Raw genomic sequence first — 15,355 nt, 5'->3', positions numbered from 1 at the left:
CTGTTTGATACAAGTTGCCCAATGCAGACAGCTCAGAATTTCTGCACTAAAGAGTCCCCAGCCTGTGGCTGTTTAAATACTCTGCCCATTGCTACAGGGGCAGGGGCAGGGCTGGAAGGGCAGAAGAGGTCCACATTGGATCAGGATTGACAGGGCCGTGAGGACAGGGCTACAGGGCAGGCTGCCATGTCCACTGAGCATAGGTCAGAATCACAGTTGAGAGAGTGAGGACATGCCTAGAGCCAGCTTGTCCACCCACTACCCTGGAATTCAGGGTGTCACTGGGTTGCCTGAGGACAGGAGAAGCAAGGGGTACTGAGAGCCTGGCCTGGCCTAGGAGAATTTGGACTTGCTTTTGGAGGCATGGACTTCCATCTGTAGAGAGATCAGATGTGCTTCATATAGACTGGAGTTCTGCATGGTTTTTGAGTGTGAAGGCACAGGCTAATGTAGGAAGGCCAAAGCTGTTACAGGAAGAATATGGTTCATGTCACAATGGAAGTGAAGGAGAGCACACTGCATTCACAAGCTCTGTATTTAGAGCTGCTCTGAGATAACCCCCAAGTTAAATAAAAATCCACAATATAGTCAGGACTTTTCAGCTGTCAACAACAGGCCTTTTTTCAAGTTGCCTTTAATTGAGACAAGAAATGAACTGGGAAGTCATTAGGTTTTGTGACTGCAAAGTTCAGCCTCAGGCCTCATTTTCGGTTCATCTATGAGGTACAGACAATCCCCCTAAGTCCCTTCCTGGGTTTGTCCAGTAGTTACCCTGAAATACCCTGAACTTGCTGGCAACTGTCAAATTCTGCTAAAATTAGCTGCAGCTGGCAAGTGGGTCAGGGTACAGAGGGTGCCTTGTCAGAGTGCCAGGCTTTCTACCAATGGCCAGTGTGGTCATCCCTTGACATGATTGATCCCTTTCCCAAAATAGAGCAAAGATAGCCTCACCAGATCTCATGTGATAAGTCATCGACCACTCTGCCTCTGGCTCTGGGTCCCTGTTTGCTCTGGGGGCAGGACTCATGCTTGGGTTTGGATTGGCCAGATTTTGGTCCTGCCAGCCGAAGCAGCAGCTTCCCAGGGGTTTTGCCCTTCTCTTGGGACCACCCACAGCACAAGAGAGGAGGATCCAAACCCTCCAAGAATCTAGCGGTAGGATTAGAGGGTGAAGAATAAGGCAGGGCCAGAGGCAAACCAGTACCCCCTTTCTGGTTTGGCTGAAGATCTTGTACTTAGAGCAACAAGCACCCTTCCCCAGACTCCTTTCCTGAGAACAATCCCCTCTCATTCATCAGTACCTCCTGCCTCAACAAGGCGCTGGGATCACAGATGTGCACCACCATGACAGGCTATGAACTTCCTTTTTAATGAAGAGAGAAAGGAAGAGCAGATTTTCTATGTTCTTGTTGATGTAGCCTATCCATTATTCACTTGCCATGCCGATTTATAGGCATGATTTGACTTTCTGTTTCATTTATCTCAAGCAAACAGTTTGACAAGTTCAGTGATGGACAGTCAAGATCATTCATTCTAGTATCAAAAAATGTGTCATGATGTATATATCCAACTACAGGTGATCGGTTAAAACATTATGCTGTATTTATATACAACCATTACAAATGGTAAAGTTGCCCTTTTGTAGTTAGTGAGGGAAGATGTCTGTGACAATCTCTTCAAAAAGAATGTGACAGCCACCCCTCCAGTGATTCTCCACCAAGCTGAGTCTCTGAAACAGTCTTCTCTCATGTTGAATTGGTATAACCTGGGTAAATCACATGATAAGGCAGAAATAATGGAGCATGACTTTGGAGGATGAGCCATGAAATTCACTACAGCTCCTGCCTTTCCTCTTTCCTGCCTTTCCTTTCTCATCCTCATGTTGCTTCTGCGGGGGGGGGGGGGGGGGGGGAGGAGTGTCATAATGACACTCAGATCCTTTGAGGTGACATACCAAGAAGAAGTGAGGCTCTCTGCCAGTAGGCAGCTCTTGCCTGGCATGTGATCAGCACCCTGACATTAGATCTACCAGCCCCAATTAAGCTTTCAGATGATGCAGCCAGAGCTAATCCCTTGATTGGACCTCAGGAGAGACCTCACGCCAGCCCACTAAGATACTACTTCTGGTTTTGTTTTTGTTTTTGTTTTGTGGTACTGGAGTTTGAACTTAAGGTTTTGCACTTGCTAGGTGGATGCTCTACCACTTGAGCTGTATCCTCAGGCTTCCTCTTGGGTTTTAGTTATTTCTTGGGTAGTATTCCTGTTTCTGCTCAGGACTGGCCTACTACCTATTTCTCAGTGATTACAGTTGTTGATGCTAAGACTATTGGTTACAAGGAGAGTTCTTGCTAACATTTTGCCAAGTGATGCTGGCCTCAGATTGTGATGTTACCAATCTCTGCCTCTCGAGTAGCTAGGATTAGAGACATGTCCCACCACATGGGCCCTGCTGCTTCTGAATTCTTGATTCACAGAAACAACATGAGACACTTATTCTCTAAGTCTCTAAATTCTTATTTTCTGCTCAAAGATGGTGTTTTACCCCTTGAGCCACACCTTTACTCTGGCCTTTGGCTGATTAACTGGAGATGAATCTCTAAGATTTGTCTGCCTGGGCTGGCTTCAAATCAAGAGCCTCATAATGTCAGGCTCCTGAGTAGATAGGATTACAGATGAGAGTCACTAGTGCTGAATTTCTCTTAAGTTCCAAAGTAAATTTTTACACAGCAACAAATGACTAATATAGGGGGAAATAATTAGAAAACATGTTATGTTCAAAAAGAAATATACTCATTACCTGACTTATGTAACTGTGATTCTTCTGTATGTCACTTTTACAATAAAATTTAAATTAAAAAACATATTATGATACATAATTCTCCTATGTGTAGATGATACAGATTATATGTGTCTGGAAGGAAATACAGCAACATAATAATCATATCTAGGAGTGATTTTAATTAATTTTCCTTTATGCTTATTTGTGTTTTCTGTGACGAATGTGTATTAACAAGGTAGTACTTTAAAACCAAGTTAAGAATCCTCATGTATCATTATTGTGCAGAACCTCTAAGGCCTGGACTCATAGTTAAATGGATCAGATTGCTAGGCCCTCCATGCCTGTGGGAAAGGAAGTAGGAGCCAGGGAAGCCAAGGAGCCCACAATACCAGCCCTTCCCCTACTGGTCTGTTATCTAAGTGCCTTTAGCACCTGCTGAGGCCCCAAGTATAGACCTACTGATGCAACAAGACCTGGAGGTCAGCAAGTGTTGCAAGTGTTTGCTTACTGCAAGAGTAGATTGAAATTGCCCAGGCCTGTGTGCTAAGGGGCAGGCCTTGGGCCTGGTGAGTGGGAGGGTATTGGGTGGTGGTTTGTAGCCAGGATATCAGGAACAGTAAGGAAGGAGGAGATGGGCCTAGAGATGGTAAAGCATGCCAGGACCAAATGGCTATGTAATCAATCCTTGGTTTCTGTGTGCCAGATGTTATGCTGTATCCTCAACGTGATATCCTCGATGTGGATGACTTCTGTCTTGTGTGCTGTAGGGAGATGGATACACCAGCTACAAGACACTTGGGTAAGATTCTCTCCTGGGTAATTGTGATTGCACACTGTTAAGATTTCAGTTGTTTTAATTAGATGGGGAGCTCTTCAGAGCCAAGCACTTTCTGGGATCAGAATATATCCTTAGAGGCTGCTTCCATGCTGAATATGTTGGGCTCTACCTTCAGCTGGCTGGTGTGGGAACAGGGTAACCACAGAAGCTGTTCTTAGCATTTGCCTCTGATAGCAACTGGGACTAGAAGTCTGGAGCTGCTGTCAGAGGTGAGGCCTAAAGGCTAGCACCATTCAGGAGATGGGGGCAAGGGGACTAATAGGGGACAGGGAACAATCCAGTGTCTTGGCTAAGGAGAGGCAGAAGGGTGGATCATCCAGGATCCCACACAGTGAGGCAGGAAAACACCTAGGCAATGCAACTCCAGGCAACATTTAGCTAGAATGTAAAGACTGAGTCTCATTGGCTTTTACCTTGCATAAGTCCCTTAATGTTTCTAGGCCTCACTTAGAAACACTTTTTCTTTTTCTTTTTGTCGGTCGTGGGACTTGAACTCTAGGCCTGGGCACTGTCCCTGAGCTTTTCAGCTCAAGGCTAGTGCTCTACCTCTTTGAGTCACAGCACCACTACCAGTTTTCTGATGGTTTATTGAAGATAAGAGTCTCATGGTCTTTCCTGCCTTGGCTAGCTTTGAACCGCAATCCTCAGATCTCAGCCTCCTGAGTAGCTAGGATTATAGGCATAAGCCACTGGTGCCCAGCTAGGAAGTTTAGTTTTTATTTATGTATTTTTAAGTGGGAACAGAGGCAAAGTCTATTTGAAAGTTTGAGTAAGGTGCCAAGGATAATGAGACAAACCTCTTAGTACTGTAGGTTGGTAGCAGTCCCAGATCAGGACTCCTGGCTGGGAGGACCACCTTTTGCCATATGAGGTTTTGTCTACTTGCTTCCTGGGCAAGGAAGAGAAGAGGCAAGAGGAGAATGCTGACTTCTCAGTGTAAGAGAGTGTTAAGTGGAACCCAGAAATCAGTAGCCCAGCTAGGATTTAATTTTTTTTAAAATTCTATCAGGGTGAGGGGAAGGAGTGGGGGAGGTAGAAGAGGAAAGGGATAGTAGGGAAAAAAACAAAGGAGGGGGTAACAATGTTGGACAGGAAATGGACTCATTACCTTACTCATGTAACTATAACCCTTCTGTACAGCATCTTTTTATTTTTTTTTTTGGGGGGGGGTCCGGTCGTGGGGCCTGAACTCTGGGCCTGGGCGCTGTCCCTCAGCTCTTTAGCTCAAGGCTAGCGCTCTACCACTTGAGCCACAGTGTCACTTCCAGCTTTTTGCTTATGTGGTGCTGAGGAATCAAACTCAGGGCCTCAGGCATGCAAGGCAAGCGCTCTACCACTGAGCCACCTTCCCAGCCCCTGTACAGCATCTTTATAATAAAACAAATTTAAAGAAATAATATCTGTCTGATACCTTATCTATCCAGATATCTCTCTATGTCCTGGAAGTAGGACTTGAACTCAAAGCCTTAGCTTTCTTTCTTTTTTTTTCTTTTTGCCAGATCTGGGGCTTAAACTCAGGACCTCCACACTGCCCCTGAGCTTCTCTTGCTCAAGGCTAGCACTCTACCACTTGAGCTACAGTGCCATTTCTGGTGTGTGTGTGTGTGTGTGTGTGTGTGTGTGTGTGTGTGTGTGTGTGTGTGTGTGTGTGTGTGTGTGTGTGTGTGTGTGTGTGTGTGTGTGTGTGTGTGTGTGTGTGTGTGTGTGTGTGTGTGTGTGTGTGTGTGTTCCATACATGCTAGGCAAGCTCTGTGCCAGTAAGCCACATTCCCAGCCCTCTCTTAGCTTTTTTTTTTCCCCCTCGAAGCTGGTATTACTTAAGCCATGCCTCCACACCTAACTTTCTGCTAGTTTTTTTTTTTAATTTTATATTTTGTTGGTCATGTGGCTTGAACTCTGGGCCTGGGCGCTGTCCCTCAGCTCTTCAGCTCAAGGCTAACGTTCTAACACTAGAGCCACAGCACCAGTTCCGGCTTTTTCTGCTTATGTGGTGCTGAGGAATCAAACCCAGGGCCTCATGCATGTGAGGCAAGCACTCTACCACTGAGCCACCTTGTCAGCCCCCTGCTAGTTAATTTAGAGTCTCTTGGATTTGTCTGTGCAAGCTGGTTTGAACTCAGTTCCTCAGATCTCAGCCTCCTGAATAACTAGGATTAGAAGTGTGAGCCACTGGCACATGGGTGGCAAAGGATGTTTTAGCTCCTAAGTCCGAGCTGAAGACAAGGTTTGTCCCAAGTTGTTGATTTGTGGCAGTTATAACGTCAAACTCTCACACATGTCCCCTGATTATTTCAGAGGGCTGTAGGGATGCAGACAAGGAAGTAAAGCTACTCTGATGCCAGTTCTACACTAAATCAATAAGGCTATTGCCTGAAAAGAGAATGATAAGAGGTGATATAGAAAATGCTGAAGTAGAAACTTTTAGGATTCAGTCCTCCACCTAAACAAGCATGGAGTTATGGGGAAAGAAAACGCTCTAAGAGCCAACTGTTACAGGAACTCTTATACCAACCTCAAGTCTGTGTGATAAAGGGAGAGGCTACTAATGGTTAGTAAGTGGGTGCCATGGCAATTCAGCCTATTATTTGCCTTTCCTTGGCCTTCCCATGAACATGATATGTTCATGCTCCTAGAGCAGCTGGCTGGAACAAGGATGAGAAAAAGAGATTTTTGTCTTCGGGAAATTTGGGCTGTGCATTTTAATTGATTTGATGTTTTCCCGAGGGCCTAGAATGGGGTTTGTTTTTGTTTTTCCCCTCTCAGGCTGCAGTGGCTCTCCTGATGGCATCCATCAGAATATTTGAAGTGATAATAATGCATTCTGGACTTTTTTCCTTTTACTGACACATTTAAGGACTGCTCTTTAGGGTCACAAGCTGACTACAGAGAGATGGAATGGAAACTTCAGTGACTATAAAACAGAATACAGATTTTGAAAAAGTAATTCAGAAAAATTACTTTATAGTAGATTACTGTGGACCTCCAGCTAGCAATGAAAGAAAGGAAAATTGACTTTCGGAAGTACCAGAGAGCCGGGCTCCGGTGGCTCACGCCTGTAATCCTAGCTACTCAGGAGGCTGAGATCTGAGGATTGAGGTTCAAAGCCAGCTCTGGCAGGGAAGTTTGTTTGATTCTTATCTCCAAGAAACCACTCAGAAAACAGGAAGTGGTGCAGTGGCTCAAGTTGTAGAGCACTAGCCTTGAGCTGAAGAGCTGAGGGACAGCATTCAGGCCCAGAGTTCAAGCCCCATGACTGAAAAAAAAGTACCAGATGTACTATTCAAAATGCTCAGGTCTAAAGAACATACTACAAATTATGCAACATAGGATAATATGGCTCAGTCACAGGAAAAAAATTATCCCCAAAGAAGTTCAGATACTAGAAATATTAATTGTAGACACATCATGGTCTTAAATGTGCTTTATGAGCTAAGGAAACCATGGACAAAGAATTAGATTAAAATTATTAACAAGGAACCAAATAGAAACTCTGGAACCTAAAAATACACTAACTGAAACAAAAATGTTACTGGAAGAGTTCAAGAGCAGAACTTAACAGGCAGAAGCAAGAATCAAAGAACTTGAAGATAAAGCAATTGAAATTATCCAGTCTAAAGCTGGGCACCAGTGGCTCACACTTGTAAACCTAGCTACTCAGTAGGCTGAGATCTGAGGATCTCAGTTCAAAGCCAACCTGGGCAGGAAAATCTGTGAGACTCTTATCTCCAATAAACCACTCAGCAAACCAGAAGTGGTTCTGTGGTTCAAGTGGTAGAGCACTAGCCTTGAGCTGAAGAGCTGAGGGACAGCACCCAAACCAAGTTCAAGTCCTATGACTGAAAAAAAAAACCCAATAATTACAAAATCTATTAGTGGGCATACAGAGTATTAAATAATCTGTGAGGCTGGGCACCAGTGGTGCATGCCTGTAATCCTAGCTACTCAGGAGATGAGATCTGAGGATCAGGGTTCAAAACCAGCCTAGGCAGGAAAGTCCATGACACTCTGATCCACCAGAAAATGGAAATCATCCTGTGGCTCAAGTGATAGAGCACTAACTAGCCTTGAGCTGAAGAGATGAGGGACAGCACTCAGGACTAGAGTTCAAGCCCTACGACCGACAAGAAAGAAAGAAGGAAGGAAGGAAGGAAGGAAAAAAGGAAGGAAGGAGGAAAGAAAGAAAGAAAGAATCTGTGAGAATAATAAGATAAACCAGGATAGGGAAACATCTGGTAAGAAAGAAAGAAAGAAAGAAAGGTACGAAGGAAGGAAGGAAGGAAAGAAAGGAAAAAGGAAGAAGGAAAGAAAGAAAGAAAGAAAGAAAGAAAGAGAAAAAAGAACGAACGAAAGAAAGAATCTGTGAGAATAATAAGATAAACAGGGATGGGGAAACATCTGGCCTGTAGGCCTTATCATTTAGTATATCATCATACTGACATGTAAGCTTCTTGAGCGTTTTTGATTGGCTGCCTGTGGCCATCTGCTTGTATTGGTAATTTGGTATGACCTGTGAAAGATGTTATAAATATCTAAATGACCCTTGGCAGAGAAAAGTTTTCCCAACCCTGCAAGGGAGATGGAGGTATTTAGGGACTGAGTGTATATGGGTGTACTGTTGGAATTAAGTATGGTTCAAATTAGATTCTTATAAACTTAAGCTGTATAAATAGTGAAAGAAAGAAATAAAAATGGAACAACAACAAAAAATAAAATAAAATAAAAAATGGAACAACACAAAAAGAAACTAGAATTTAAAATCCAGTAAGGGAGGAATTGAGTAACAGTAACAACAAAACATATGACATTAAAAAAAATAGCTAAACAGGGGCTGGGAATGTGGCTTAGTGGTAAAATTACTTATCTAGCATGCATGAAGCCCTGGGTTTGATTCCTCAGTATTACATAAACAGAAAAAGCTGGAAGTGGTGCTGTGGTTCAAGTGGTAGAATGCTAGCCTTGAGCAAAAGAAGCTCAGGGATAGTGCCCAGGCGCCAGAGTTCAAGCCCTAGGACTGGCCAAAAAAAAAAAAAAAAAAAAAAGCTAAATGGTAGAAGCCCATCCTTACAGAACAACTTTAAATGTAAAGGAATTAAACTCTAATTGAAAAACAGAGACTGACATATGCATAAAAGAACAAGGTCAGCCGGGCGCTGGTGGCTCACACCTGTAATCCTAGCTACTCAGGAGGCTGAGATCTGAGGATCGCGGTTCAAAGCCAGCCCGGGCAGGAGAGACCGTGAGACTCCTATCTCCAATAAACCACCAGAAAACCGGAAGTGGCGCTGTGGCTCAAGTGGTAGAGTGCTCACTTTGAGCTGAAGAGCTGAGGGACAGCGCCCAGGCCCAGAGTTCAAGCCCCACGACCGACAAAAAAAAAAAAAAAAAAGAACAAGGTCATCTGTATGCTACCCATAAAAACCTACTCTAGATACAGGACACAAATAGTGATGAGAAAGAAGTGCCACTAAAAAAAAAACATGCAGTGACTATGCTATCATCAGAAAAAAAAATAGACTGTGAATAAAAAAAGATCTGAAGAAACAAAGAAGCATTTTGTTTATTGATACAAATTTCAACCTATCAAAGCCAGGCATTGGTGGCTCATCCCTGTAGTCCTAGCTACTTAGTAGGCTGAGATCTGAAGATAATGGTTAAAAGCCAGCCTGGGCAGAAAAGTCTGTGGAATTCTTATCTTCAATTAATCAATAAAAAGACCAGAAGGGGAGTTGGAGCTCAGGTGGTAGCTTTGAGCACAAAATCTCAGGGACAGCATCTGGTTGTTGTTTTTTAGTTGGTTGTAAGGTTTGAACTCAGGGCCTGGGAACTGTCCCTGAGCTCTTTTGTTCAAGGCTAGTTCTCTACCACTTAGGCACTACTCTATTTCCAGTTTTTAAGAGGTTAATTGGAGATAAGAGTCTTACTTTTCTTCCCAGGCTGGTGTTGAACCAGATCTCAGCCTCCTGAGTAGTTAGATTATAGGCCTGAACCCCTGCCATCTGGTTTTCTCCGGGACAGTGTCTAGTTTAAACCCTAGGACTGGCACACTACACACACACACACACACAAACACACACACACACACACACACACACACACACACACAAAGTTTCAACCTATCAAGAAGATAGATACAAAAAATAATAAAGAGCAAAGCTCCGAAATACAGGAAGCAAAAATTTTAAGAACTGAAGATGAATGTAAATAGTGCTAACAACAATAACTGGACACTTCAACAAAACTAATTTCAATAATGGATTGAATAAACAGAAAATCAGTAAGAAAAGAGAAGACTTGAATAAGACTACAAACTAATTAGACCTAAGAGACATACACAGAACTCTCTACTCAATAATAAAATATGCATTATTCTCAAGTATATATTGAAATTTTCAAGGATAGTCCATATTTTAGGTCATAGAAAAGTCTTATACATTTTTTAAAACTCTGAAACCATGTAAAGTATCTATTTTTGGAACACATGGAATAAAACTAAGAGTGAGAGAAAACTTATAAATTATGTGAAAGTTAAACAACTAATGCGTCAAAAAAGAATTCATGAGGAAAATTAGGAAATATGGAGGAAAATTAAACACAAGATGACAAATATGTGAGATTCTGTGAAAGCAATGTTCACTTATAGCTGTAAATTCCTATATTAAAGAGGAAAAACAAGCCAGGTGCTGGTGGCTCATGCCCATAATCCTGGCTACTCAGGAAGCTGAGATCTGAGGATCTCGGTTCAAAGCCAGTCTGAGAGACTCTTATCTCCAATTAACCACCAGAAAACCAGAAAGTGGTAGAGCACTAGCCTTGAGCTGAAGAGCACAGGGACAGTGCCCAGACCCAGAATTCAAGCCCCATGACTGACCAAAAAAAAAAAAAAAAGTCTCAAATTAAAAAACAAACTCTATAACAAGGAACTAGAAAAAGAGCAAGCTAAATTCAAAGCTAGTTAAAGAAAGAAAACAATAGAGTTAACATGAATGTAATGAAATCAATAATAGAAAAGCAATAGAGAGATATAAAGCTTTGAAATGATCAACAAAACTGGCAAATCTTTAGCTATATGGGGGGAGGAGAAGAAAATCACTAAATTACTGAAATTATGAACAAAAGGGGACATTATTACCAAGAGAAATATAATTATAAGGGAATATTGTAAATAATTAAGTCAACAAATCAAACAACAGATAAAGTATAAAAGTCCTAGAAATAAATTAATTGCCCATACAAATTTAGAAAGAAATAGGAAAATCTGATTAGACTAATAACTAGCAGCAAAGAAATTGAATTGGTAATTCAAAACTTACCTAACAAAGGATATCCCAGAATCAGATGAATTCAGTGGTAAATTCTACCAAACATCTGAAGAAAGATTAACAGGAATCCTCAAACACTCCCAAAAAACTGAAGAAGAAGAAATACTTTCTTTCTATAAAGCCAGCATTTTTCCTTGATATTGAAGCCAGATAACAGTATGAGAAAACTATAGGACAATATTTCTTATGAATGTAGATGCAAGAAACGCTAGCAAACAAAATCTTTGCCATATTAAAAAGATTACATACCATAGCAAAGTAGGCTTTATTCCAGGAATGCAAGAATGGTTCAACATATGACACTCAATCAATGTAATTCAACATAAAACTACAATAAATTAAAGAACCTGTGGTCATATCAACTGATGTAGAAAAAGCATCTGACAAAATCTAATGTCTTGTCATGATCAAGATACTCTGGCAAGGAATTTTCTTAATACAATAAAGGTTAAAGATGAAAATCAAATGGGTACCATTGGCTCATGCCTGTAATCCTACCTATTAAGGAGGTTGAGAGCTGAGGATCACAGTTTAAAGCCAGCTTATGCAGGAAAGTCCATGAGACTCTTATCTCCAATAAACTACCAGAAAACCGGAAGTAGCGCTGTAGCTTAAATGGTAGAGCGCGCTGTAGCTTAAATGGTAGAGCGCTAGCCTTGAACTGAAGAGCTGAGGGACAGTGCCCTGGCCCAGAGTTCAAGTCTCACAACTGACAAGAAACAAAACAAAATGAAAATCATATAGGTAGCATCACACTCAGTGATAAGAGACTTAGAGTTTTGTCTTGTTATTTTCCCCACAAGATGGGGAATGAAACAAGAATTCCCCTTTACCACTTATATTTTATACAGTACTAGAATTTCTAGCCAGAGAAATTGAGGAAGGAAAATGAATAAATGATATTCAAACTATGGTCTATGTGAATGTTTGTGTCCTCTTAAAATTCATGTGTAAAATCTTAATTCCCAAAGTGATGATACTAGGAGTTGAGGCCTTTAAGAGGTAATTATGCAAGGAAACTTGTTGAAATTTGTTTCCAGTACCAGAGTTTGAATTCAGAGCATTGCACTTGTTCAATTTGCTTGCTCAACTGGTGCTCTAACACATACCTGAACCACACCTCCAGCTCAGACTTTTGAATATAACATTTTCTACCTGGGCTGGACTTGAATCATGATCCTTTGGACTTTAGTCTCCTAAATAGCTAGGATTACATGCTTAAGCCATAACTGCCTGGATGAACTTACTTTAAGGAGGGAGAGGAGACAGGAGAGAGTGATAGAGCATATGGATTTGATTTGGATACATTGTACAAGTAAGGTAGACTAATAGAAAAAAATAAAAAATTGGCTGCCAGTGGTTCATGCTTCTAATCCTAGCTACTCAGAAGGCTGAGTGAGATCTGAGGACTGTAGTTCAAAGCTGGTCTGGGCAGATAAATCTGAGAGACACTTACCTTTAACCAGAAAAAAAGGAAACTGAGGTGTGTATCAAAAGTCAGTAGCTTTTCTATATACCAATAACAAACATATCAAGAAAGAAATTAGGAAACCTATCCCCTTAAAAATTGTCTCAAAAACAACAACAATAAAAGCCCTAGGAATAAACTATAATGAAAACTAAAGTACTGAAGAAAGAAACTGAAAAGATTATAAAATGGAAGGACCTCCCTTGTTCATGGATCAGCAGAATTATATTGTAAAAGTGGCTATATTATAGGTATAATACAATCTTTATCAAAATTACAATGTCATTCTTCACATAAATAGAATTATCAATCCCCAAATCCAAGTGGAATAAATATAAAAGACCTTGAATGGCCAAAACACTCCTGAATAAAAGAGCAATCACAATATCTGATTCAAATTATACTACAGAACAACAGTAACAAAATCTTTCATGCTAAGGACACAAAAACAGACACATAGACCAATGTAACAGAATTTAAGACCCAGAAACCAACATAGCTACAGCCAGCTGATCTTCAACAAATGTGCCAAAAACATATAATGGAGAAGACAGTCTCTTCAACAAATGGTGCTGGAAAATTTTAGCAGATTAAAACTAGATTCAGCTCTCTACCCTGAAAGGTTTTGTTTTTGTTTTGGTCGGTCGTAGGGCTTGAACTCTGGGCTTGGGCACTGTCCCTATGCTCTTCAGCTCAAGGCAAGCACTCTACCGCTTGAGCCACAGAGCCACTTCCAGTTTTCTAGTGGTTTATTGCAGATAAGAGTCTCAAGGACTTTCCTGCCTGGGCTGGCTTTGAACCTGGATCCTCAAATCTCAGCCTCCTGAGTAGCTAGGATTACAGGTGTGAACACTGGCACCCAGCTGAAAGATCTTAATGTAAGATCTCAAACTCTGAAATTACTACAAGAAAACTGGGGATATGGGGAACAGGGAAATAGGGAAACACTTGAAGACACAGATATAATCAAAAACTTCCTGAATCAGGTACCATTTCCTCAGGAAATAAAAGTACAGATTCACAAATGGAATTTCACTGAATCACAAATCTTCTGCACATCAAAGAGCAGTTACCAGAATGAAGGAAAAGCCTACCAAACAGGAGAAAATATTTTATAGTCATTCATTAGACAAAGGATTCATATCTAGAATGTATATAGAGCTCAAAACTTAAACACTAAAAGACTAAATGATCCTATTCATTAGTGGACAAATGAACATTCTTCTAAAGAAATATCAGTGGCAAATAGATATATGAGAAAATGTTCACATTCTTAGACATAATGGAAAAGCAAATCAGTATGACACCGAGACCCAATATCACCCAGTCAGAATGGTTATGGTCAAGAAAACAAACAATAAAGACTTAGAAGAATGTGGTAGGCTGAAGGAACTAAATTCTCTCTCTCGTTATATATATGTAAGTTAGTCCTGCCACTATGGAGATCAATATGGAGGTCCTTCAAAATATTAAATATTAAAAATAAGGTGGGCTGGGCTGGAAAGGTGGCTCAGTGGTAGAGCGCTTGCCTTGCATGCATGAGGCCCTGGGTTCGATTCCTCAGCACCACATAAGCAGAAAAAAAAAAGCCAGAAGTGGCACTGTGGTTCAAGTGGTAGAGTGCTCGCCTTGAGCTGAAGAGGTGAGGGACAGCGCCCAGGCCCAGAGTTCAGGCCCCACAACCGGACCCCCCCCCCAAAAAAAAGGTGGGTACTGATGGCTTATATCCGTAATCATAGCTACTTAGAAGGTTGAGAGATGATTATCATGATTTGAGGCCAGTCCAGGCAGGAAAGTGTGTAAGACTCGAACCCCCAATTAACCACCAGAAAAACGGAAGTAGAGCTGTGGCTTTCAAAGTGGTAGAGTGCTAGCCTTGAGTAAAAAAGCTCAGGGACAGTTCCTAGGCAGAGTTCAAGCCCCATGACTAGCCAAAAAACAAAAACAAAAACAAAAAAAAAACCAACCAAACCAAACCCTAAAAATAGATCCTGCTATACCACTCTTGGACATAAACATGAAGGAAATGTAAATGAGCCTACAAAAGAGACATTTCATCACCCACATTTACTAGAGCATATTTGCCATAGCCAAGCTAAGGAATTAGCTTAGATGCTCAATAATGAATGAATGAATAAGGAAATGTGGTTATATATACACAATGGACTGTTACTCAGCCATAAAGAAGGATGAAATGATGTGTTTGCATAAAAATGGGTTCAACTGGAGATTATCATTTTAAGTGAAATAAGCCAGGCTGAGAAAGACAGATATCATGTTTCCCTCATGCATGGAATTTAGATCTGAAAGAATGACATAAATGTGAACAGGGAATTTTGGGGGGAATCAGTTAGGGGAAAGGGTTCAATGAATGGAAGGCAATAGGATCAAAGTACATTATATGCATGTATGAAAATACAATGAAATCCCTCTATACAAATGATATATGCAAATAAGATTTTTTGCAACTCAACAATGAAAATATAAACAATTTATCAGGCAAAGGCTTATAACAGACATGTTTTTCTTTCCCAAGTAAGGTTAATAGACAAAAAGAAACAAAGAAAAAAGAAAGACTTAAAAACTAGTCTGATACAGAACTTTGGGGACAGTTACTGGCACATTTTGTTGCCTGTAAACAAAGAAATGAAAGGCCCCATAAGTTTGGGCTTGAAAAAAATCCTTTGAATATTCAAGTCAAAAATAAATTCTGGGTCCCCAGTCTTTATCTACAGGAAGAGGACTGTGTCCACTTCAGACTGCCAAGGGATCTCCCAAAGGGTAGGGCTGAGGCTGCAAAGAATGGACATTTGAGTTCCCCCAGAGGCAGATCCAGAGTCCCCCCTCTACCCCCGATAATTATGCCTACCAGGGTACAGGGTCTTCTAGAGCTCTGTTTCCCATTCTTTCTCTTTCCAAATGGGAGTTTTTATGAAGGATTCTACTATAGT

Source organism: Dipodomys merriami, unplaced genomic scaffold, assembly GCF_024711535.1.
Source record: "Dipodomys merriami isolate MVZ:Mamm:240054 unplaced genomic scaffold, mDipMer1.0.p SCAF_98, whole genome shotgun sequence".
In the NCBI taxonomy this organism is placed as follows: domain Eukaryota; kingdom Metazoa; phylum Chordata; class Mammalia; order Rodentia; family Heteromyidae; genus Dipodomys; species Dipodomys merriami.
This window is presented reverse-complemented; position numbering follows the sequence as displayed.